This window comes from Prionailurus bengalensis, chromosome A2 (genome assembly GCF_016509475.1).
Source record: "Prionailurus bengalensis isolate Pbe53 chromosome A2, Fcat_Pben_1.1_paternal_pri, whole genome shotgun sequence".
Classification (NCBI taxonomy): Eukaryota; Metazoa; Chordata; class Mammalia; order Carnivora; family Felidae; genus Prionailurus; species Prionailurus bengalensis.
The window spans coordinates 74,531,219-74,557,637 of NC_057348.1; the positions used below are offsets into that span (position 1 = coordinate 74,531,219).

Genomic DNA, 26,419 nt, shown 5'->3' on the forward strand with positions numbered 1-26,419 from the left:
TCTCAACAGTGTAGGGGCGCCAGGGTGGCTCAGTTGTTTAAGGGTCTGACTCTTGACTTCAGCTCAAGTCATGATCTCACGGTTTGTGAGTCTGCGCCCCGCATCAGGCTCTCTGCTAACAGTGCGGAGCCTGCTTGAGATTGTTTCCCTCTCTCTGCCCCTCCCTCCCTTGCTCTCTGTCTCAAATTAAAAAAAAAAAAAATTTTTTTTAAATAGTGTATAAGGACATAAGAACATACATTCTGAATTCCAAAAATCTAGAAGAGGTGCTCTTAAGAACTTAATAAAATATTTGTAGATGACATCACCTTAATATGAAGTTCATTTTGATATAAGTAGCTTCTTTTAAGATTCTTTCTAGCTTCAATTTTTACAAAGGCTTGTGCTAAGATTTAGGTTCAAGATACGTACTTTCAGCCCCTCCAAACGTTAACATACCTGCATCAGTCAGGACCCTTGGTTGCGTGAGAAACGCAACTCAACTAAGCTCGGTCAAAATGGAGAATTTAGTGCAAGGGACGTGGAATTAGAAGAAGGCCGGCATTGTGACTGGGCTGCAGGAACTCTGACGAGGCCAGTCTGAAGAGAAGAGCCTCCCGCAGCCTGAGGACACAAGGTGGACTTCCTGGAGGAGGCGGCACCCACCATCGACCCCCCCTTGCACGATCCAGAGAAACAGACTGGCGCACCCAGAAGCAGCCGCAGCCGCCTAGAGGAGCCCGGCTGCGAGCTTGGGCGGCCCACTACTATGCGAGCCGGCTCTGGCACTGCTTTCTCACATTCTGCCTTTCTCAGTTGTGAGTCGTGTCCGCTAAAGAGCGGGGGCCACTCTCCACGAGCAAGGATAGCATCTGGGCTCCACTTCTTAATACTGGAGGAGGAAGTGATGGCAGGTAGAAAAGGAGAGTCGCCAGATGCCTCCTCACTCATCCCTGCACATCCTTCAGCTTCAACAGCCCTTCCCCAGAGCGGTGGTCTGTTTTCCACGTACATCTAGCTTCCCTAGTACATGCCTCCATGGCAACCTGGACTTTTCCAAAGACTTGCGAACTCTTGAAGTTAATTACCCGCTTGATTCCCATTAGACTACAAATCCCCAAGTAGCAGGGACTGTCCGCTTAATTCTAGTTCTCTCCTCAGTGCCTAGCTAAGGGGGCTCTATATGAAAGACACTCAACTAGGTTTGCCGACAGGTGAGAAAACAGAGCTGACTCTGTATCAGCTCCACTCTACTCGGCCCAAATCCAGTAGCTGAAGGTAACACAGCCAAGGACACGTGAGCCCCTAACACGTAGAAGCCTAATCCTGGGCCACTCTTCATGCATCTCCATCTGCTTTGGTCAAGTGGTCAAGTATAGCACCGTTGCCATTGTGGTTTTCAGATCGTCCGGAGAATCGGGCATGACCCTTTCTGTGCCGTGGAGAGGTTACAAAAGGAGAAGGAGGCGGAGGAGGAAGAAGAGGAAGGTGCAGAAGGAAACTAGAAGAAAAGAACATTGGTCCTAGAACTGGGAGGTCAAAGAGATCTATCACCTACAATGAAGGGAACAGCATCTCATGAGCTGGAACTCCTTGATGTCAGAGGACTTTCCTTAAAAGTGAGCCATTTTCCAGAACCTCTGGTTTTTCAAGGTCCAAAATAAGTCAGGGTTTGCCTCGCCCCTTTCTTTTCTAATTTTTAAAATATTTTTGATAGAGCGTGAGTGGGGGAGGGGCAGAGAGAGAGGGACACAGAATCCAAAGCAGGCTCCAGGCTCTAGCTGGCAGCACAGAGCCTGACTTGGGGCTTGAACTCACAGACGGCGAGATCATGACGCTTATAAGCACCTGAGCCACCCAGGCGCCCCTGCCTCTCCCCTTTCTGTGTTCACCTACCCTCTTGTACGATTCTCTGGCATAGCCTATGATAGTCATCAAAGTGTCCATCTGCTCGAGTTGACAAAGACTGTGTTATGTATATGTGTGCATAGATATCTCCACCCCTCAGGGCCTATTTAAAATGTTTTTCACAGTTTCAAGGCTTAATAAATAGCATACTGATACTCTGTGGATGGAAAAGAAGACAACAGCACCAGAGATCGCAGGGCCTGTGTGTTCTATCTGACTTTAGATGACCCTTTATTCTAGGCTGTACCATCAGGGCATAAATAGGTTTCTTCCCATTCATTTCTCTCTTCCAGGCATATGGATGATCTCATATCATCGTTGTAATATGATAAGTGCTATGAGCCTCATTTTACAAAGCCTGAGACCCAAAAAGGTAAAATGCCTTACCCAAAGGAACGTGTCAGAATCCGAAGTTGTCAGCAGGGCCGTGTGACTCTCCCACTCCAGGCTCTACGTTTTCATGCTGGACTTTCTCTTCCTCTCTGCCAACCTACCATCCTGCCACGGGATTAAAATGAAGAGTGAAAGCTGAAGAATGTTCTAGCAAAGTATTTTGCACACAGTAGTTTCTCCACATATATTTCTTGGTTCAAGTGTAAGGGCTTGTCCCTTGCTAACACCTTCATCTTGCTAAGCAGATTCAGGGGCAGAGCCGGACCGCGGAAGGAGGGTTCGGTCTCACTCGTCCAAGAAGGACGAAGAAGACTGTTTCCCAGAGGGCACCACTCTGTTGGATGCACAATATGGAAGACCCACAAAGCAACTAAACTACCGCTTGGTTTTGCGCTCGCTTTCTTCATTACACAACAGCAACCACACTCCTATCTGAACTACCTCTGATTCCCCGCCACCTGACCTGCAGATGACCCTGTATTCAAGGCTGCACCTTTCACACGGTTAGGGTACTCCTTCAAGATCGCTGGAAACAGACGCCAGTTTTCTTCCCAAAGTGCTTCTTATATTCATTTAATATAGAAAAATGACTTTAATAACGTCAGCAGCCTGGTCACGGGCAGTAGCCACAGCTAAGATTTTATGAAGATCATTTTTCTTTGCGGCCACAAAAATAATGGAAACTTCATTTTTTTTTTTTTCACTAACAAATGGTGAGGTTCCTGAATGGAAGAGACATACTGACCTCTGGAGACTTGAGCTAAGGTTTCTGCCCCCGCCCCCCCCCCCCCCGAAATGCATTTTGAGTCCATCTGAGATTCAGAGAGCAGAGAGTTCCTCTTCCAACAGTTCCAGAACATTCTCTCTGTGGACAGTGATTGGCATAAACTGGTTTAGATGCACACTTGGAGCCACTGGATGGGAGTCAGTCCCATGCAAACCACACAGATTGAGAGTGAGAAGGTGGCTGTGCTTAGGAGGAGGTGTTAAAGTGAATACATTTTTTAATACATTTAAATAACCTGTATAAATTTCCAAAAGAACCGTACGTTCCCCAAGAATTTTCCACAGTCTACCTCCTCACTTGCCAGACTAGTGTTCTAGGTACTATACTGGGCAGAAGCATTTAAATAAAAATGAATAAGACAGTCCCTGCCCTCAAGAAACTAAGTAGAGTTTCTCTCAGAGGGAAACTGGTCAGGTACAGAGAAACTCTCCTGGTCTGTTTCCAACAGGAAATTTAACCCAGGCAAGTATGGGACAAAGATGCTCTAAAGGTTGGAAGAGCGAAGGGGAGAATGAGGGAGACTGGAGAGGCAAAAGGGAGGCAGGGGGACACCCAGAGAGGAGAAGGTTCCAGCATCTCTGGGCAGCTGTGCTCCACCAGAGGGTGTGAGCCGCCATCTTGCTGCGAGGCCACCGCAGTCAGTTCTGGATGTGCCGAAGCTATGGAGCTGCCAAAAGGTGCTCCTGGCATCTGAAACTGCTCCAACCTGCTACCACTGGAGCGGCAGCACGGGCAGCCACGACAAACGCCAGCTGAGCTGGTGACCCCCGTGGCGTTGGAGCCAGAGGTCAGGAGATTCTCTCTTCCTCCTGCCTTCTGATCTCCCGGTTGTGTTTTTTGTGTTCAGTTAAGTTTATTCATTTTTGAGAGTGAGAGAGAGTGCGGGAGAGGCAGAGAGAGAATCCCAAGCAGGCTCCGCACGGTCAGCACAGAGCCTGACGCGGGGGGCTCGAACTCACGAAGTGTGAGATCGTGACCCGAACCAAGATCACGAGTCAGATGCTTAACTGACTGAGTCACCCGGGCGCCCCCACCCTTCCCCCGTTGTGCTTTCTATTGGCAGGACATAAGAATGTGGCCCGCAATAGAGCCTAGGGACTATAGTTTGCAAACTTCCAGCCCCAACAAAGGGCAGAGGGCAGACGCGGGGCTGAGAGACAACAGGTAAATACCAGCACCACAGTGCAAGCAGATTGCTAACAAAACAGGAAACGTATGAAATGCTACAGGAGTGTGTAAGTAAATCATCCCACCCACATACGGGCTGGGGAAAACCACCGGAGCCAGTTCTGGAAAGATACATATAGTTTAGCCATTTATGTATCCCTTCGTTCAGCAAGTGTTAACATACCAAATAAAGGGGCGAGAGGCTTCAAGTAGAGGCAGCAGCTTGTGTGAGACGAAATGAGGTCTGTCCTATAACGGAAATGCACCGTGTGAGGTGAGAAGGTGAAAGTGAAGGCCACACAGGCCACGCTGGGGGGTCTGAAGTGTGCCCAGGGGGTGGGAGGAGTCCTGAAGGATTTTGGTCAGGGAATGACATGGTCAGACTAACCTATGTTCTGGAGAAAGTATTTTAGCAGGGACTAGATCAGGACGATCCCTATACGCCCCTGAGGGCAGTGGTAACAAGGCAGCCACGAGACCAACATCTGGGACTCAGACACCCTTAGGGTCGATCAGAGCACCCTTCATGCAGGGCTCCCCATCTTACACAGGAGTTTCGTCCCACTTGGGGGAAGCCGTGGTCCAACTCACTCTGACACTGCACGTACCATGAAGATGTCCCACTTGAGAGTATTTATAAATGGAGAATTCAGTATATTTAGGAAGCAACATAGATCCTTGGAAACAAGTTCAAGGCTGATATGGCTGGTGACACGCATGTTCATCAAAGCCTGAGAAGTGAGAGAAAAGATGTGAGAGGCACACTCACTCCCCCGCCAGCCCCACGCCTCCTCATGCCTACCCGGCTGCTGCAATTGGTCATGATTTTTTAAAATAGGAATGAAATAGAAAAGAAAGCGTATTGGGGCACCTGGTTGGCTCAGTCGGTTAAGTGTCCAACTTCAACCTTAGGTCATGATCTCGCAGTTTGTGAGTTTGAGCCCCACATCAGTCTCTGTGCTGACAGCTCAGAGCCTGGAGCCTGCTTCGGATTCTGTGTCTCCCTCTCTCGCTGCCCTTCCCCTGCTCTCTCTCTCTCTAAATAATTACAAAAAGAAAATAATTACAAGCATTCCCAAAATACAAGAAATCATTAGGGAACCCAAAACTGTATATTTCACTTGCATTCACATCTCCCCCTAATGCATTTTATAGTCAGATGAAGAAAAATGTAAGAGAACAGATGATTTATAATTAAATATGGGGCGCCCGGGTGGCTCAATTGGTTAAGCATCTCACTCTTGATTTCTGCTCAGGTTGTAATCTCACAGTTCTTGAGTTTAAGCCCCGCATCGGGCTCTGTGCTGACAGCTCAGAGCTTGGAGCCTGCTTCGGATTCTGGGTCTCCCTCTCTCTCTGCCCCTCCCCAACGTGTGCTCTGTCCCTTCCCTCCCTCTCTTTCAGAGATAAAGACATTAAAAAAAAAAGCTTCTGCACAGTGAAGGAAACAGTCAACTAATTTAATGGCAACCTACAAGATGGGAGAAGATATTTGCAAATGACAGATCTAATAAAGGGTTAGGATGAAATGTATATAAAGAACTTATAGGGGCGCCTGGGTGGTTCAGTCGGTTTAGCATCCAGCTTCAGCTCAGGTCATGATCTCATGGTTTGGGAGTTCAAGCCCCATGTTGGGCTCTGCGCTGACAGCTCAGATCCTGGAGCCTGCTTCAGATTCTGCCTCTCTCTCTCTCTCTCTCTCTCTCTGCCCCTCCCCTGCTCATGCTCTGTCTGTCTCTCTCTCTCTCTCTCCCCCTCTCTCAAAAATAAACATTAAAAAAAATTTTTTTAAGGAAAGAAAGCATATATAAGGAAAACATACAGCTCACTTCCATTATCAGTTTACATTCATAGGAGAACTTCTGGAGTCATTTAAGGATGGATGATGGAACAACACATAGCCACCACATTTATCTTCAGGGAACCGATGCTCGCCTTCAGAAGGCTGGCATCCTCCTTTGAATGGTAACACCAACATGCACTAACCAGAACACCAACCTGGAACTAGAGAAAGCTGGTGCTCTGCACCCTCCCCTGCTAGAATTCCCCGACGACAGACATCTACCTCACACTTCCAAGGCTGAGGGAGCAAGTCCAGCGGGCACGGCCTACGCCCTACCAGCGCTGCCTACGACGCCTGAGGGGGGACAGGGTCAAGGGTGATCAGGCCAGTGGGCTCTTGGCCAAGGCAGAGAAATCACTTTTAAGCCCATGACAGAAGCAAGAAGGGGGAGAATTGGGAGATTGAACTGCTTCAAATTTGAGGTGAAAAAATCTGAGCAGACTAGCGGATGGAATGAGACAGACAAGGAGGGATACAGACCAACACTGGCTTCGTGGACTAATTGCAAAGTGCGGGCCTCTGCCCCGATGCCACTCTTGTGTATTCCTGCCGTGCGCCAGGGGGTCTAAGTGTGATATCCATTGTTGCTGGCTTTTGCAAATGTTTTACTACACACGTTTGCAAACATGTGCAAAAAGAGGGAGTTTATAGTCCTTAAGTGCTCATTACCCAACTTCAATAATTATTCTTAGTCCACCTGTTTCTTCTGTATACCCCCTCCGCCCCCTACACCAGATAATTTTAAAGAAGTATTACACATATTATTTCATTCATAAATACTTATATACATGTCATGAATTTTTATTTTAAAGTTTATTTTAAAGTTTTAAAGTTTATTTTAAAGTTTATTTTAAAGTTTTAAAGGGGCAGAGAGAGAGGGAAAGCAAGAATCCCAAGCAGACTCCACATTGTCAGCCCAGAGCCTGACGTGGGGCTTGATCTCAGGAACCGTGAGATCATGACCTGAGCCGAAATCAAAAGTCAGACGTTTAACCATTGACTGAGCCACCCAGGCTCCCCCATGAGCTTTTTAATACCAAGACTACAATCTCATATCTAAAAAATTAATAATTTCACAATTACGAATATTCACTCAGTGGTCACACTAGCCTAATGGTCTTATGGTTTTTGTTGTTGTTTTGTTTTTTACAGTTTGTTCACATCATGAGCCAAATAAGTCACACTGATGTTTCCTAACTCCTTTTTAATCTATACGTTCCCCTCCACCTTTTTTTTTCTATGAGGAATTTATTTGCTGATAGTTTTCAATAAGTCTTCCTTCCAGTCATAAAAGCAAGTGCATATGGGCATTGAAGAAAGCTTGAGAAATGCCAAAATTCATCATTGTTTTTAAAATCACCCTAAGTTGGAATCCCAGTATCCAACTTCATCAACATTTTGGTATGCTTTCCTTCCTAATGTAGTTTGAGGTAAAGACTAAACAGAAAGAAAAAATAACACCACTGCAGAGAGATCGATCATTGGCGTCTTACCCACTCCAGTGGAATATAGATCTCTGTGGCACTGTGCCCTTACAATAAATCCTCAGCTCCTACAACATGCCTGTTTTTAAGATTTCTGAAACATAATACCAGATTGCCCTCCAGAAAGACTACCAACCTGTTCCCTCGCCAGCAGTGTTTGGGAGCACGAACATAATCTTCAATGGCTGGTGGGACTAGACTAGAAAATGGCTTGGTTTGAAAAGACCAGGGAAGCCCTCTGGAAGCTTAGGGATGTCAGGGGGGCAGGAAGTGAGCCCTGGGGGAGACAGACAGGAAGGTAGGCCGTCCTCAGGAACAGAGGGTACCACCAGCCTCTCACACAGCCATGTGAAGATGGTCTACTGAGCCAGGAGGTGTCCACAGTCCAACAGAAACCTTTGTAAGCAGTGGAAGGGGATGACTACTGGAGAATTCCGCTGACATAGCCTACAGGAACAGCACTTTCTCAGCAATGGGGACTTAAAGCCCTTTCATCAGCCAGTCCATTCACCTCGAGCTTTCCTGAGGGTGCAAACCAAACTCTGTCTGTCCTTGAACACCATTTGCTTTGGGGGTTTTACCCTAGTTCCTGTCTGAATTTCTAATAAAGAGGACATGCCAATTTCCTCATGAAAACGTGTTAGGTTGGTTTCATCTCCTGACCAGGTATTTCTGCACAGTTCTGGTCCTCGCCAGGATACTGACTTTTAGAGTGGTGACTATGTTACGTCTACTTTTTTCACATGGCTTTGCAAGCTCACGAGTAGTGGAGGCTTACCCAAAAACAGTCTTTAATTTTGGAAACTTCATAAAAATAACTTCGCCCAGGTCCTTAAAAAGGAATAAAGCATGATTCCTGCCTTCCAAAAGTTTAGAAAGTCCTCTAAATATATACAGCATGTAATCGACTAAGATGAAATTTGAGAAAGAGAGTCCAACAACCCAAGTAAGAAACAGACATAGAAGCGATTCACCAAAAAGCAAGACAAAGGGCAAAAGGATAGAAAAAGCCCAATGTCACTAATATGTTGGTAGATGCAATGAAATATACTCAGGCTGTTGGCAAGGTACTGAGAACAGATACATTTATATACTGTAGGCTGGAGGTGTAAATTGTCACAGTTTTTTGGCAGGTAATTTGGCAACATTAATTAAAATTAAAAATACAGTCTCATCACAGTAATTCAACTTGTAGATGTCTATCCTAGAGAACTTCTCACACTTGTGCACAAAAAAGCACGATCAGTGATGGTCACTGTGAATGTCCATCAGCAAAGGCCTGCCTGATCCATGGTTCGTGTTCTGGAATTCTAGAGAACAGCCCCGGCACTTAAACAGAGCAATCTCTAAAGTAGACCAATCTCTGGGACACATTATAAAGTGTAAATAAACAAGGTACAAAGCAGTACGTACAGAATGGTTCCACCCGTGTACAATAAAGCAAAGCAATCGTGTTTTTTAGGTAGGTGTAAAAGCGGTAAATGGCCAGAAATAACAGCAAGAAGTTGCCGCTCAGGTGGAGAGGGGCACTGGGGAAATAACTAGGAAGGCAATCTTTTGGCCTTGTCTGTCTATATTCTTTGTATAAGAATGTATTTATATATTGGGGCACCTGGGTGGCTCAGTCGGTTAAGCATCTGACTCTTGATTTCAGCTCAGGTCACGGTCTCAGGGTTCATGAGTTCGAGCCCCGTGTCGGGCTCTGCGCTGACAGTGCGGAGCCTGCTTGGGATTCTCTTTCTGTCTCTCTCTCTTTGTCTCTGTCTCTCTCTCAAAATAGATATATAAAAACAAAACAAAAAGGAATGTATTTATATATTACTTGGGTGACTAAGAAATATACAAAATTTTAAAGGCTCAGCAGTAGCACAACAGTATTCTGACAGTCCTCAGTTTCCTTTCAGCGGTAAAGAGGGTCTACTTCTCCTCAAAAGTAAATACTCCTTATGGTTTTCCATCGTGTCATGTCTAGTAGGACCCTCAGTGTTTTACCTGACTATGAAGTAAAAACGGTCGTGCTCGTTCATCCAACAGTTCAATGCCAAGTTCATCCTGACCTGGGAAGAACTCTGCATCGAGTGCCACTGGTTGGTGTATTAATGACACCACAAGCAAATACTTCCATCAGCTATTGTTTGGATATGTGTAGGTACCACTGTGACTTGGTGAATCTTCTATGGCATTTTCTCAGAACCAACTCAAGCTGTGGATCTGCCATATCATCAGGTTTGTGGGTGATGTACTTTTTTTTAAGGAGGCGGCAAAACTTGGCTTGCCTTCTTTGGGAAGGCATGATTTTATTTTCTCAATCTGTGTATCTTGTGACCAGCGTTGGGAAAATTACTAGGATCGGTGATAAAAAATTATTTTAATTTTCAGCTATATTTGAAAAAGCAGAATCACGTTTCTGCCGTCTTTCTTTTAAGGAAGATGATCTAGAAAATTTCATCCACCAGACAACATCACGATATGGACCGTGATCTTCTCTTCTCAAAAGAAATCTGCAGAAGATCCAGAAAGATGAACAGGAGAGGGGAAGAAAATGTTCATTCCAACATGTTGATCGTAAATAAGAATGTTGGAGGGAAGACCATTTTGCAATGATTTTCAGGAGAATATTCACGGCAGCTCTTGGTCTCAGCATATGGAAGGGTGTGCGTGTATCTAAGGTCTCTTGTTTGCTCCAGCTGCAGAAACGCTAAGCTGTTCGGTCCATTTGTGGGGTCTCCTCTCACGTACACGTCACCACCACTGACAGATAAGACGCAGGCACACGGAAATACACAGGGGACAGGAATGGCCTCCAGTGCCATCCTTGCGACAATTTGTGATCTGGGAAAACAACCGGTTCTCTGCCTTCTTCAAGCACTTCATGAATGAGGGGACTTAAAAATAGAGGAAGGAGGGGCGCCAGGGTGGCTCTGTCGGTTAAGCGGCTGACTTCGGCTCAGGTCATGATCTCGCAGTTCACGGGTTCGAGCCCCACATTAAGCATCTGACTTCGTCTCAGGGCATGATCTCACAGTTTGTGGATTTGAGTCCTGTGTCGGGCTCTGTGCTGACAGCTCCGAGCCTGGAACCTGCTTCAGATTCTGTGTCTCCCTCTCTCTCTGCCCCTCCTACACTCACACTCTGTCTCTCTCTCAAAAATAAACATTGTTAAATTTTTTTTTTAAAAAACAGGAAGGAAAAAAAGAACCACTAGTAAAAGTTTTTACAATGGTTATCACTGTGTCTCTCACATACTTTCCTTACAATATAACTGCCTCCACCACTAGAGGGTGGCAGAGGGGACCAAGGCTAGGTCATAAAAATATCATGCATTTCCACGTTGCTCTCTTAGACCTCTACCTTACCGTGCTCTGAGCGAGCCCAGGCCACGTGCATGAAGAGGCTCTGAGTAAGCGGTCCAGGTGACAACCCCAGCCAAGGTCCCAGCAGATAGCCAGTATCACCCATCATGCATGTAAGTGAGGAAGGCTTCATGGTGACTTCTACCCCAGCCACCCCCAAATGCAATCCCAAATGAGAAAGGCCTTGCTGACCCCAGGCAACTCCCGGTACCATCAGAGATAATAAAATGATTGCTATTGTTTTGAGCCACTAGGTTTCTTCTTTTTTTTTTTTTAAGTAGTGAGAATTATACTTCTTAAGCAATTATTAGGTTGTAGACCTAAATGTATGTTAAGCATTACACATATGTTTTGTCACTTAAACTTCACAAACAGCCTATTAAAGATGGTGGGTGTTGGGGTGCCTGGGTGGCTCAGTTGGTTAAGCGTCCGACTTCAGCTTAGGTCATGATCTCCTAGTTCGTGGGTTCGAGCCCTGCATCGGGATCTGTGCTGACAGCTTGGAGCCTGGAGCCTGCTTCGGATTCTGTGTCTCCCTCTCTCTCTTCCCCTCCCCTGCTCATGTTCTGTCTCTCTCTGTGTCAAAAATAAATAAAAACATTTAAAAAAAAGATGGTGGGTGTGACACAATTAAAGAATGCTACGAAGGCCACCCAACCTGGGAGCTGGCAGTCTGCGGTTCAAATCCAGGAGAGTTTAGAGCCTGACCTCTCCTCTCACGATGGCCTGTCCCCTCAGAGGGCGCAAGGGAGCCCTGGAGGTTCCTGGAAGGCCACCCCATCCCAGCCTCTTGTTCCAGATGGGGAAATGGCCTGTTCAGCTTGCACAGCCAGCCCAAGACACACTTCCCCCTCCGGCACTTAGGAGAAACCTGCACTAGGAACCCAAGCTGCATCTATAAATTCTTGTTCGTCACTTGGGACTGACACAGGCCATGACTGCACCCCACTGCTGGGCCATCACTCTGGTCAAGAACAGCAGTTTGCTCTCTTTTGTGTGAGTGTGGTAAAATAAACATAACATTTCTAGATTCCAAAAGGCTTCCCAGACTTTTCCAAGCCTATGGACTTTCTACACCAGCTCCGCTGATCGCAGATTATGTTCATGTTCGCAAACATTACTGGTGAGAGAACATTTAGCCATTTAGTACATTTAAGCGCTCGGTTCTGTGGCATTAAGTACATTCACCTGTTGTGCAACCATCACGACCATCCAATGCTAGAACTTTTTTTATCCTCCCGTTGGAAACTGTGCACCCATTAAACAGCAACTCCCCACTGCCCCCAGCCCCAGGGAACTGCCATCTTACTATCGGTCTCTGAAGTCTGATGACTCTGGGTACTTCATATAAGTGGGATCCTACAGTTGCTGTCCTTTCGTGACTGGCTAATTTCACTTAGCACAAGGTCCTCAAGGTCTATCTATTTTGTCGCATGTTTCGGAATTTTCTTCCTTTTTAACGTTGGATGTTATTCCATTCCATGTTTACACCACATTTTATTTATCCATTCATTTATCAAGAGACATTTAGGCTGTTTCCACCTTTTGGCTGTTATGAATAATGCAGTTATAAACATGGGTGTGAAAGTATCTGGTCAAGTCCCTACTTTAAGTTGTTATAGATCCCAAAGCGGTATTGACGGATCATGTGGTTGTCTATTTTTTACAGTCCCACCAACAATAAACAAGTGTTCCAATTTCTCCACATCGTTGCCAACACTTGTTATTTTTCTTTTTGTTTTTTATGATAGCCACCCTAACGGATGTGGACTGATACCTCATTGTGGTTTTGATTCACATTTCCCTATTGAAAGCTAAGTTTGGGGATGATTAGTGACACAGAAATAGATGACCAGGACATTAATTAATCACATTTCTTTTGAGCATTGCCTAGAGCAGATAGCCTTGTCTTTACAGAAATAGATTATTCTAGTCATTCTGGAGCAGTCTCTTTCTTACTCTTCACATTTTTTTTTAATGATTACTTCTTTGTTTGGAGAGTGAGAAAATGAAGGACCAGAGGAGGGGCAAGAGAGAGAGAGAATCCCAAGCAGCCTCCCCACTGATGGCACGGAGCCCTACACGGGGCTTGATCCCACAAACCGTGAGACCGTGACCTGAGCTGAAATCAAGAGTCAGGTGCTTCACCGACTGAGCCACCCAGGTGCCCCTTGCTCTTTACGTTCCTAGCAGAAGCTAAATACTCTTGCCTCATACCTCTCAGAGATGCTCAGATCCAGCCCTTCTCTCTAGTTCAGTTCTTTGTGACTTTGTACTTGGACTTAGTGTTTCCATTCAGGAATTCCTTCTCTGTACTGGCTGCAAAATCTGTTGTCACAAATCCTGAGGGGGAAAAAGCCAGTCAAGAAGTTAGGAAAAATGGAAAAAAAAGAATGCAGTGACACTCACAGCTTCACAGTCAACACAGAGATGTTACGGTTTCAAGGGAATCCACTGATGTCAAGGGCAGGAAACGCTGATGAGGGAATCGAATGGTAAGGATGGCATTTTCAGGCACCGGGGCTAGAGCATGGAGCAGGGAAGTTCACCGTCTAATCACACAGTCTGACTCATAGCTGTTGCCATGTTACAAGTGTGTCTGAGGTATGGTCTGCTGACAAGGAGCCATCCGTGGAAACAATGGTAATAAATTTATACACACGGTCTATTTCATATAAATCCTGTGAGTGGGATTCCAAGAAGTAACATGTTTAAGAAGCAGAATAGGTCCTTAAATTCTGGAACTTCAACACATGATTCTGTCTAGTGGCATCAACCTTGCTAAGAGATCCACACGTCTGTTATTTGAACACTCCCCGGTCATGTTCACAGTTTTCCAGTGTTTACATGCTATAGGTTACTTTCACAGAAGAAATACAAACAGAAGAAAATAGGAATGCTGTTGCGGAATACTCTAGTGGGGAATTAGAAACCGATGGAAAACTGAATCAGCAGAGCAACGCAGATTATACGTTTGATAGCAAATCCCAAGCCAGGGCAAAGAGACGAAATGTTTTCATCAGTAAAAGGGAATAAGCTTATGTGAAGCAGCCAGCGACCCTAATGCCCAATTTGAAGACGGTTTTGGACGCACTCTTAAAAATTCAACTAATGTCAATGCGAAATGGAAGAAAATTTTCTGGTTCTGGGATAGCCGTCATGAAATGAGGATCAAGACTGTACAACAGGGGAATTGGTGCTGTGTGGTTTTAAAGTTTTCACTTAAAGAATGGACAAGTGGCTGACACTAATAGAACCCTGCATGTCAACTACAATTTAAAAACAACTTAAGCACCTGACTCCTAATTTCAACTCAGGTCGTGATCTCACGGTTCATGAGTTTGAGCCCCACGTTGGGCTCTGCACTGACAGCATAGAGCCTGCTTGGAATTCTCTCTCCTCTTCCTCTCTCTGTCTCTCCCCCGTTCTCTCTCTCTCTCTTTCTCTCTCTGTTTCAAAATAAGCAAACATTAAAAAAAAAAGGTTGTAAAAAATAAAAAGTGGGCAAATGGATAAATACTAAATATGGCATTTCAAGTGTTTTAAGATGATTTTCAGTTGGCTTTTGTGTCCGTATTCCCATCTTACATTTTTTATCATCAGATATATTAGGTGGAGATCATTTTTACATATATTACATATTATTTTACATATATTACCTATGTCCTCTTGTTACAATATATTTCTCAGCAATAAAAAAAAAACAACTATTCACATGTTGCTATATCTTTATAGCAGAAAATCAAGAGCAAGTAAATAACCCCATCACAGAAAAAATATTTATCACTTATTATGGTCACTCGTTATTTAAAAACATAAATAGAATTTGTTTTTAAGAAAAACAGAATGGTTTATGATTTGGGGATTTCATGGACACTCCAGAGACGTTCCTCTTCTTGTTCGTGAATCACAAAGATTCCAAGATTAGCCTGTTGGGAATCTGGAAATAAAGCTGGGCTACTGCGGACTCCTCCCTCTTGGCCCTGCTGTTACCTCTGTCACGCTCTATCTGTGCTCCTCCTGTTCTCTTAAAGGTCCATCAGAAAACCAGAGCTGCACACATCATTTTCCTGCCTAGAACCCCTCACCACGTCTCACAACATTTGTGTGCACACACCCCTACGTGCCTACAGTGTTTAGAGCCCCCGCAATATAGGTCCATTTATAAACTGCATCGATGTGCTACTGTACAAAACCTGGACGTTCAAACATGCAACCTGTAAAAATTTTAAAGAATGAAATTTTTAAAATACAAAACTTCTACTTTTATATCCCAGCAAACCAGTAAATGAATCATTTGAGGTAACTTCTAAGAGGTCACACACCTTAGTTCGGGGCTCACTGATTTGAAGAATAAAAATTCAAGTTCCTTAGCAATTTTCTGCACGATTGGGCCATCCTCACACTTCTCTGGGCTTTGAGCACCCTCCTGTATGTGGAACATCTCATTATTTTGCCCTCTGTAGTCCTTGCTGCAGAATGATCTGGTCTCCTATTTTGCTTGGTGAAATTCTTCCCACTTAAAATAAATTTTTTTTTAATGTTTATTTTATTTTTGGGAGAGAGACAGAGCGTGAGCTGGGGAGGGGCAGAGAGAGGGAGACAAAAAATCTGAAGAAGGGTCCAGGCTCCCAGCTGTCAGCACAGAGCCCGACGCGGGGCTTGAACTCATGACCCGTGAGATCATGACCTGAGCCAAAGTCGGACGCTTAACAGACTGAACCACCTGGGCATCCCAAAATTCTTCCCACTTTTAATTCACAGCCTAATCATCTACTCTTCCAAGAAAGCTCCTTTTCTCTAAGAAGAGTTGGTGAATGATACTAATCCTAGTTTTTATTTTCAGCTTCAAGCCCAGACTGCCCGTCCCGCACCAGGCAGTGCACAAGGAGTCTACAGACACCATCTCATGTATGCACAGCAACATCCCAGTGAGGCACTTCGTGCTCTCCTTTTTTGGACAAAACAACGGAGGCTCAATCCACCTGGATTTGGAGCCCAAGCACAAGACTGTTTTCCAGTGACTTCTTTCATGGCCCTTCCCCATTGCTGTACACTTTTCCGTAGCCCTATCCCTCACACAGCAGTGTGCCCTGGAAATCTGGTGCTGCTTTTCACTAATTTCTACATTCTTGCCTTCCAGCGTCATACCTAGCATAAGAAAGCAACTCCACACTGGACCAGATGGACTTAACAGATATATTCAGAACATTTCATCCTAAAGCAGTGGAATATACATTCTTCTCCAGTGCACATGGAATGTTCTCCAGAATAGACCACACACTGGGACACAAATCACGCCTCAACAAGTACAAAATGATCGAGATCATACCGTGCATATTTTCAGACCACAATGCTATGAAACTCAAAGTCAACCACAAGAAAAAAATTGGAAAGGTAACAAATATTTGGAGAACATCCTACTAAAGAACATCCTACTAAAGAATGAGTGGGCTAGCCAAGAAGTTAAAGAGGGAATTAAAAAGTACATGGAAGTTGGGGCACCTGGGTGGCTCAGTCGGTTAAGCGTCTGACTTCAGCTCAGGTCACGATCTCGCGGTCTGTGAGTTCGAGCCCTGCGTCAGGCTCTGGGCTGATGGCTCAGAGCCTGGAGCCTGCTTCCAATTCTGTGTCTCCCTCTCTCTCTGCCCCTCCCCCGTTCATGCTCTGTCTGTCTCTCTCTGTCTCTGTCTCAAAAAAAAAAAAAAAAAAGTACATGGAAGCCAATGAAAATGATAACACCACAACCCACAACCCAAAACCTCTGAGTTGCAGCAAACGTGGTCCTAAGAAGAAAGTATACAGCAATACAGGCTTTCTTTCTTTCTTTCTTTCTTTCTTTCTTTCTTTCTTTTTTTAAACTGACTGAGCCACCCAGGGACCCTTTATTTTATTTTTAATTTTATTTTTTCTTTTTTAAAATTTACATCCAAATTAGTTAGCATATAGTGAAACAATGATTTCAGGAGTAGATTCCTTAATGCCCCTCACCCATTTAGTGCATCCCCCCTCCCACAACCCCTCCAGCAACCCTCAGTTTGTTCTCCATATTTTTGAGTCTCTTCTGTTTTGTCCCCTTCCCTGTTTTTATATTATTTTTGTTTCCCTTCCCTTATGTTCATCCGTTTTGTCTCTTCAAGTCCTCATATGAGTGAAGTCATATGATTTTTCTCTTTCTCTGACTAATTTCACATAGCATAATACCCTCCAGTTCCATCCATGTAGTTGCAAATGGCAAGATTTCATTCCTTTTGATTGCCAAGTAATACTCCATTGAGCAATACAGGCCTTCTTAAAGAAGGAAGGAAGGTCACAGACACACAACCTGACTTTACACCTTAAAGAGCTGGGAAAAGAACAACCCAAACCCAAAACAAGCAGAATACAGGAAATAATAAAGATTAGAGCAGAAATCAGTGCTATTGAAACAAAAACAAACAAACAAAAAAACAAAAAACAAAAACCCACAATAGAACAGATAAATGAAACCAGAAGCTGGTTCTTTGAAAGAATTAACAAAATTGATAAACCCCTAGCCAGTTTGATCAAAAAGAAAAAGGAAAGGACCCACATAAATAAAATCAAGAATGAAAGAGGAGAGATCACAACCAACACAGTGGAAATAAAAACAATAATAAGAGAATATTATGAGCAAGTATATGCCAATGAAATGGGCAATCTGGAAGAAATGGACAAATTCCTAGAAACATATACACTACCAAAACTGAAACAGGAAGAAATAGAAAATTCTAACAGACCCATAACCAGTAAGGAAATAGAATTAGTAATCAAAAATCTCCCAAAAAACAAGTGTCCAGGGCCAGATGGCTTTCCAGGGGAATTCTATCAAACATTTAAGGAAGAGTTAACACCTATTCTCTTGAAGCTATTCCAAAAAATAGAAATGGAAGGAAAACTGCCAAACTCATTCTATGAAGCCAGCATTACCTTGATTCCAAAACCAGAAAAAGACCCCACTAAACAGGAGAACTACAGACCATTTTTCCTGATGAATACAGATGCAAAAATCCTCAGCAAGATACTAGCCAACTGGATCCAACAATACATTAAACAAATTATTCACCACGACTAAGTGGGATTTATACCTGGGATGCAGGGCTGGTTCAATATCTGCAAAATAATCACTGTGATACATCACATCAATAAAAGAAAGGTCAAGAACCATATGATCCTCTCAATAGTTGCAGAGAAAACATTTGACAAAATACAACATCCTTTGTTGATAAAAACCCTCAAGAAAGTAGGGATAGAAGGATCATACCTCAAGATCATAAAAGCCATATATAAATGACCCAACGTTAATATAATCCTCAATGGGGGAAAACTGAGAGCTTTCCCCCTAAGGTCAGGAACAAGACAGGGATGTCCACTCTCGCCACTGTTATACAATATAGTATTGGAAGTCTTAGCCTCTGCAATCAGACAACACAAAGAAACAAAAGGCATCCAAGTGGGTCAGTAGGAGGTCAAACTTTCACTCTTCACAGATGACATGATACTATATATGTAAAACCCAAAATATTCCACCAAAAAACTGCTAGAACTGATCCATGAATTCAGCAAAGTGGCAGGATATAAAATCAATGCACAGAAATTGGTTGCATTCCTATATGCCAACAATGAAGCATCAGAAAGAGAAATCAAGGAATCGATCCCATTTACAATTGCACCAAAACCCATAAAATACCTAGGAATAAATCTAACCAAAGAGATGAAAAATCTATACACTGAAAACTATAAAAACCTTATGAAAGAAATTGAAGAAGACACAAAGAAATGGAAAAAGATTCCATGCTCCTGGATAGGAAGAACAAATATTGTTAAAATGTCAATACTACCCAAAGCAATCTACATATTCAGTGCAATCCCTATCAAAATAACACCAGCATTCTTCACAGAACTAGAACAAACAATTCTAAAATTTGTATGGAACCAGAAAAGACCCCGAATAGCCAAAGCAATCTTGAAAAAGAAAACCAAAGCAGGAGGCATCACAATTCCGGACTTAAAGCTATAGTACAAAGCTGTAATCATCAAGATAGTATGGTACTAGCACAAAACAGACACTCAGATCAATGGAACAGATAGAGAACCCAGAAATGGACCCATAAACATATGGCCAACTAATCTTCAACAAAGCAGGAAAGAATATCCAATGGAATAAAAACAGTCTCTTCAGCAAGTGGTTCTGGGAAAACTGGACAGCAACAGGCAGAAAAATGAACCTGGACCACTTTCTTACACCAGACATAAAAATAAACTCAAAATGGATGAAAACCTCAATGTAAGACAGGAAGCCATACAAAATCCTTAGGGAGAAAGCAGGCAAAAACCCCTCTGATCTTGGCCACAGCAACTTCTTACTCAACACGTCTCCAGACTCAAGGGAAACAAAAGCAAAAATGAACTACCGGGACCTCATCAAAATAAAGGCTTCTGCACAGTGAAGGAAACAATCAGCAAAACTAAAAGGCAAACGACAGAATGGGAGAAGATATTTGCAAATGACATATCAGGTAAAGGGTTAGTATCCAAAATCTATAAAGAACTCAAACTCAACACCCAAAAACCAAATAATCCAATGAAGAAATGGGCAAAAGACATGAATAGACACTTCTCCAAAGAAGACATCCAGATGGCCAACTGACACATGAAAAAATGCTCCGCATCACTCATCATCAGGGAAATACAAATCAAAACCACAATGAGATACCACCTTACACCTGTCAGAATGGCTAACATTAACAACTCAGGCAACAACAGATGTTGGCGAGGATGTGGAGAAAGAGGAACCCTTTTGCACTGCTGGTGGGAATGAAAACTGGCGCGGCCCCTCTGCAAAACAGTATGGAGGTTCCTCAAAAAATTAAAAATAGAACTGCCCTACAGTCCAGCAATTGCACTACTAGGCATTTATCCAAGGGATACAGGTGTGCTGTTTTGAAGGGGCACACACACCCCAATGTTTATAGCTATTTAGTTTAGTGCTATTAACAATACCAAAGTATGGAAAGAGCCCAAGTGTCCAATGATAGATGAATGGATAAAGAAGATGTGGTATATATATACAATAGAGTATTACTCAGCAATCAAAAAGAATAAAATCTTGCTGTTTGAAACTACACGTATGGAACTACAATGTATTACTCTAAGCGAAATTGGAGAAAGACAATTATCACATGACTTCACTCATACAAGGACTTTAAGACACAGAACAGATGAACACAAGGGAAGGGAAGCAAAAATAATATAAAAACAGGGAGGGGGACAAAATAAAAGAGACTCACAAATATGGAAAACAAACTGAGCATTGCTGGAGGGGTTGTGGGAGGGGGGGATGGGCTAAATGGGTAAGGGGCATAAGGAAATCTACCCCTGAAATCATTGTTGCACTATACGCTAACTTGGATATAATTTTAATAATAAATTAATTAATTAAAAAAAAAAGAAAGCAACTCAATGGGGATGCCGGGTGGCTCAGGTGGTTAAGCATCCAACTTTGGCTCAGGTCATGATCTCAGGATTCATAAGTTCAGGCCCCACGTCGGGCTCTGTGCTGACCACTCAAAGCCTGGAGCCTGCTTCAGATTCTGTGTCTCCCTCTCTCTGTGCTCCTTCCCCACTCACACTGTCTCTCTCTCTCTCTCAAAAACAAACATTAAAAAAAAAAAGAAAGCAACCCAATGGTTACTGAATAACTTTGTAAGCAATGTGAAAAGTAATCTTGTCATCCTCCACAGTTTGTATATTGATATGGTTCTGAAGCAAATACATCCTAATAAACAACTATATTATAAAACTGAGCCTCCCAGGCGTCCAGAGGAAAAAAAAATGTTTAAAAAAATTCACTATTCCATGTCTCTGATGAGCGGCCAGATTTTCTTCCCCAAGCATATATAAGTTATTAGTTGTTTATTTAGTAAGAGTGTGAAAAATCAAAGATGATGTACCCACTACTAACTTTCTAAGAATAACTTTAAGAACAGCAACAAAAGAAAGTATAATAAGCATGGTTCCCTAAAAGACCGATATTCTTTGAAAAGGTAACTGACAGGGAGCACCTGGGTGGCTCAGTCGACTGAGCATCTGACTCTTGATTTCAGCTAAGGTCATGGGATCAAGCCCTGCATCAGGCTCCATGCCAAGCATGGAGGCTGCTTGGGATTCTCTCTCTCCGTCACGCGCTCTCTCTCCTTCTCTCCCTCTCGGTCTCAAAGACTGGACACTCAGGACTCCCTGGAAATTTCTGATGGCAAACACTACTCCAGCAGACATCCAATTGCTGCAAATCTCCTGCACACTCTCTCCACATTTACACAGCTCCCTATTTGGGGAAAGGAAAGCCCGTCTTCATGAGACAGACTGAAAAACTCTGTAGCCTGCCAATCACATGCACCCAGGAGATGGTCTCATTGGGACCCAGGATGCCTGAAGCCCCGTGGTCACTAAAGCAAGCTAGGTATATATAGAATACAGAAGGTGCACACAGTCCTTTTCTTAGAATCCAGTTCGCTTCTTCCAGCCCCGGCTGGAAATATGGTGAGGAAATATGGACACACTTCTCTACTCCAATTTGTCTTCCCAGGTCCAACAATTGGTTTCACAGCAGTAAAATTTCCAGCAAATTTGCTAAAACTAATCCCTTCAGGGTCACAGGCATGGCCACCTATCATACTTAGCAGGGAAAGCCTCCTCACCCTCACTCTTCCCTGGCCCCAGAGTCAATTTAGCCAGATGTCTACCACCCACACTCTGAGGGCGTGAGCACAGCTTCTGACAGAAGCTGTCAGCGAATTTGCCTCCACTTGGTTTAGCCAGAATGGAGGGGGAATCCCCCCAGATCCAGGGAATGGAGGGGAGCTGGCTACCTAAGAGATAATTCAGTATTTCACGATCACCCCCTATGTATAGTTTCTGTGAGTATTATATAGAAAAGAGTGTCCCTTTCTTCATCTTGAGTTTCAGAACGGAGGCCCCTATCATCTAAGCTTTAGTCCCTGCCAGGACCATGGACAGAAAAGTGGATCTGCTCTGGGGAGAAGAGGGTAGAAACCCATCCCACAAGGCTAGACTTTCAATTAAGAAATATCCTCCAAAATCCTGAGTTCTTAAAACAGATGTCTGCCCGGTTATGCAATCTTGACACACTATCTGGGCTTCATGGTTTAGGAGAATTTCCTTAACTTAAATCTCCCACTTGATAAAAATGTGAGCACAATTGTGATTCCCACCACCCCCCCCGCCCCCAGTGAAAGGATACAGTGCAGTTTAACTAATTAAAAGCTAACCAGAGGGCCTTGCACTTGAGCCATGCAGAGCGCCTCATCTCTGAGTTACCCAACAATAAAAGCCAGAAAGCAACAACAACCCGGAGACCTCCTAACAAAACAGTTTGAAGACATCGGAGGGCAGCAACATACTCAGGACTTAGAAAAGAGAAGGGAAACTCAAGGAGGGGAGCTGGAGTTTTCATCCACAGAGCGTTTGCTAATTCACAATACAGGGCACAGAGACCTAATGCAGTCCGACACTGGACAGGTGAGATCAACACTGGAGTTCAGGGCTACCCAGTCAGCTAGGAATTGAGGACTCAAGATCCTGGAGAAAAAGGAACTGCAGAGAAAGAGAACCCACATTCCACGCAGAGGCATCTGCTAGAGTGTACATGGCAGAGTGGGACAGGGGGACAGCAGGAGGGCGGGACAGCTGGAGGGAGGCAGCCATGCTGGAGAGCACTGCCTGGTCCCATGAAATGTACACACGCCAGTGGTACAGTGATTAATAACTAAGGAATAAACACATCAGCACAAAAATGAGCAAGAAGCTGGTGCAGAGCAACAAACTGAGGAGTGTAATTAACCTGAGCGTCTACAATTAAACTACAAGGAAAAACGAAACTATAATAGTAACTTAAACTATAAGATACTTACACGCAGATGTAAAAAGAAATGTAAGAGATCAGTATAGAGACTTCTGAATAATTGAATAGACGGAGACCTCTTGGATTTCTGGATAGGGAGTCTCAAAATTATTAAGATCAACCCTTCCCACAATAGTCTGTATATTTAACACAACTCCAGGTGAGATCCCAAAAGATTACTGGGAACACTAGATGAAAATTAATTCTAAAATGAATATAGAAGAATAAGCCTGTGAGACTATTCGGAGAATGTTTGAACAAAGAAAGTAGTGAGGACAAACTGTCCCTAGCAGCTTAGAATACATTACAAAGTTCTAATAACAGGGATAGCTATCACGGAGATAGACTAGATCCTACGTGGATTAAAGACGTGTAAACAAGTCATAAAACACAAACTATAAAAATAATGCAATGTAAGTCCTTATTTATATATATATATATATGGTGATCTCTCTCTTTTTTTTTTTTTTTTTTTGAATGGGCGCATACAAGAGCTGGGAGAAGGGTGGAAGGAGAGAATCCCAAGCAGGCTCTGCACTGTCAGCACAGAGCCCCAGGCGGGACTCAATCTCAGGAACTGTGAGATCATGACTTGAGCAGAAATGAGGAGTTGGACACTTAACTGAGCCATGCAGGCACTCCAGTAATTTCATTTTTTATAACACATACCTTGATCCATTTTGGAACTTTGTTTGCTTTAAGGAAGTAGGAATTAAGCTTTGTTTTTCATGAGTAATTTACAAATAACCCTCCTCCTAAGCTGGTATCCTGTGATTCATTCACTGTCTCATCCTTTACCTATTATAATCACTACATTTTCATATGTTTTCATGTGCAGGGGTAAAATCTACCGATTTTTTTTTTATCTCTAGATTTTCTCCCAGCTATTCTCTTACATATTCTTTCATATGAACTTTTAAATTATTTCACTAGGGCACCCGGGTGGCTCAGTCATTTGGGTGTCTGACTTCATCTCACAGGTCATGAGTTCAAGTCGTGTATTGGGCTCACTGCTGTCAGCTCAGAGCCCATTTTGGATCCTCTCTGCCCCTCCCCTGCTCGTGCTCTTGTGCTCACTCGCTCTCTCTCAAAAATAAACATTAAAAAGTATATTTCATCAAATCACAAAAATAACTTTTGTTTGTGACTGCATTTAATTTCTTGATACATTTGGGAAGAGGTGACATTTCTACAACGTTGACTCTTTGGACCCAATCAGAAGATTAGCTAATAAGTTTTATTAAAGAGGCATATTTTCAAAATAAAGGATAGAATATATGTATTTACTAATTATGTTATTCAGCTGTAATAAGACCCAATCAGAAGATTAGCTAATAAGTTTTATTAAAGAGGCATATTTTCAAAATAAAGGATAGAATATATGTATTTACTAATTATGTTATTCAGCTGTAATAATTTGTATAATCTGTCAATGATGGAAAGAGATTTACATCTCTATGATTAGGTTGTAATACATTTTCAGCAATTTTTATCTTAAAGGTAATCCTGATATTTTTACATTTGATTTTCATAGAAGTTGAACTTCTATACATTTTTAAATGATTACTGATTCCTCTCCATCCGCTCTGATATGCCAGATCAGATTGTGAGCTTCCTCAAAATCTAAGTTTTTAAAATTTTAATTCCAGGAGCACCTGGGGGGCTCACTCGATGGAGTGTCCCATTTCAGTTTAGGTCATGATCTCACAGTTCGTGAGTTCGAGCCCCATTCTGGGCTCTCTGCTGCAGTATAGAGCCCACTTCAGATCCTCTGTCCCCACCTCTCTCTGCCCGCCCCCCCCCGCCCACTTGCTCGCTCTCAAAAATAAATAAAACATTTAAAAATAAAACATATGCTCTTTGAAAAATATGAAGGGATATTTCAAAAAATAAACTAAAAAACTTTAATTCCAGTATAGTTAAGTGTTATATTAGTTTCAGGTACACACTATAATGATTTGACAATTCTGTACATTACTCAATGCTCATCATAAGTGTACTCTTAATCTCCTTCACCGATTTCCCCCATCCCCCCACCCACCTCCCCTCTGGTAACCATCAGTTTGTTCTCTGTAGTTGAGAGTCTATTTTGGGTGTTTTTTTTTTGTTTGTGTGTTTATTCAATTTACAAAGGAGTAAAATCATATGGTATTTGCCTTCTCTGACTTATTTCACTGAGCATTATACTCTCTAGATCCATCTATATTGTTGCAAGTGGCAAGATTTTATGCTTTTTAATGGCCAATATTCCATCACACACACACACACACACACACACACACCACATCTTTATCCATTCATCAGCTGATAGACACTTGGGTTGCTTCCATAGTTTGGTGAATGAAAATCATGCTGCAATAAACACAATTGCATGTATCTTTTTGAATTAATGTTTTCTTTGGGTAAATACCCAGTACTGAAAGTACTAGATCATAGGTATTTCGATTTTTAATTTTTTTGAGCAATCTCCATACTGTTCTCTAGAGTGGTGACACCGGTGTGCATTCCTACCAACAATGCCAAGAGTGTTCCCTTTTCTCCACATCTTTGCCAACATCTGTTGTGTTGATTTCAGCCATTCTGACAGATGTGAGGTGATATCTTAGTGTTACTTTTCTTGTTTTCATATGTCAGCCAGCCAACAGTTCACTTTTGCTACTGTTACTATTTTGTCGTCTGCAGGTATTTGCAATATTAATTGTATTTTGACCTTATTTTATAAAAATAATTGAGACATGGAAACATAAATGGGTTGGTGCTAATAATAAATTCTATCACAATAAAGGAAAAATTCACCAGGTATATTTAAAGCAGCAAATCCTTAGCTTCAACTAGGCATTTATCATGAAAACAAAGCAAAATTAGATGAATTATGTCAAAATCATATTAAGAAAGATGATCGTGTAGAGGAGTAGTGTCCATTTGAACAGCATACAAGCCACTCAGCTCAATTTTAAGTTTTAGCAGCTACATCAAGGTAAAAACACAAATTAAATTAATATATTTTCTTTGGCCTGATGTATACATCATTTCAACATACAATGCATATTAAAATTTTTAATATGGGGATGCATTTTTTATAAAAAGACTTAGAAAGCTACTCTTAGGGGTCCCTGTGTGCTTAGTCAGTTGAGCATCTGACTCTTGATTTCAACTCAGGTCATGATCCCAGGGCTGGGGGATTGAGCCCCCTCTCAGGCTCTGTGCTACGTGTGGAGCATGCTTGGGATTCTCTCTCCCCCCTCTGCCCCACTTCCCCACTGGTGGTGGGGGTAATACTTATTTTTTATTAGATGTCTAATTAGATGTCTCTAATAAAAAATAAGTAATTCATTTATTAGAGATCTATAATAAAAAATAAGTATTTCATTTATTAGAGATCTCTAATAAAAATAATTAAAAATAAATAAAATACTTGCTAAAAAAAAAAAAAAGCTACTATTTATTTTACACTTTAAGTCTCCCTTCAGGCCAGCACATTTTCAACCACTCCCAAGCTCATGTCTGATTAGTGGCTACCGTAATGGACGGCACAGATCTAGAAGGCCAGGTATAGTTAGGATG

The 26,419-nt window shown here is 42.8% G+C and overlaps 1 long non-coding RNA gene across 1 annotated transcript; it reads right to left on the reverse strand.

Annotated features, from left to right (window-relative positions):
- Positions 1 to 1,841: 1,841 nt before the first annotated feature.
- LOC122486433 lies at positions 1,842 to 4,988 on the reverse strand. Its single transcript, XR_006298159.1, has 3 exons — positions 4,843 to 4,988; positions 4,419 to 4,483; positions 1,842 to 2,385 (listed from the first exon to the last, which is right to left on the reverse strand). It is a non-coding gene; the product is annotated as an uncharacterized LOC122486433 (long non-coding RNA).
- Positions 4,989 to 26,419: the final 21,431 nt, after the last annotated feature.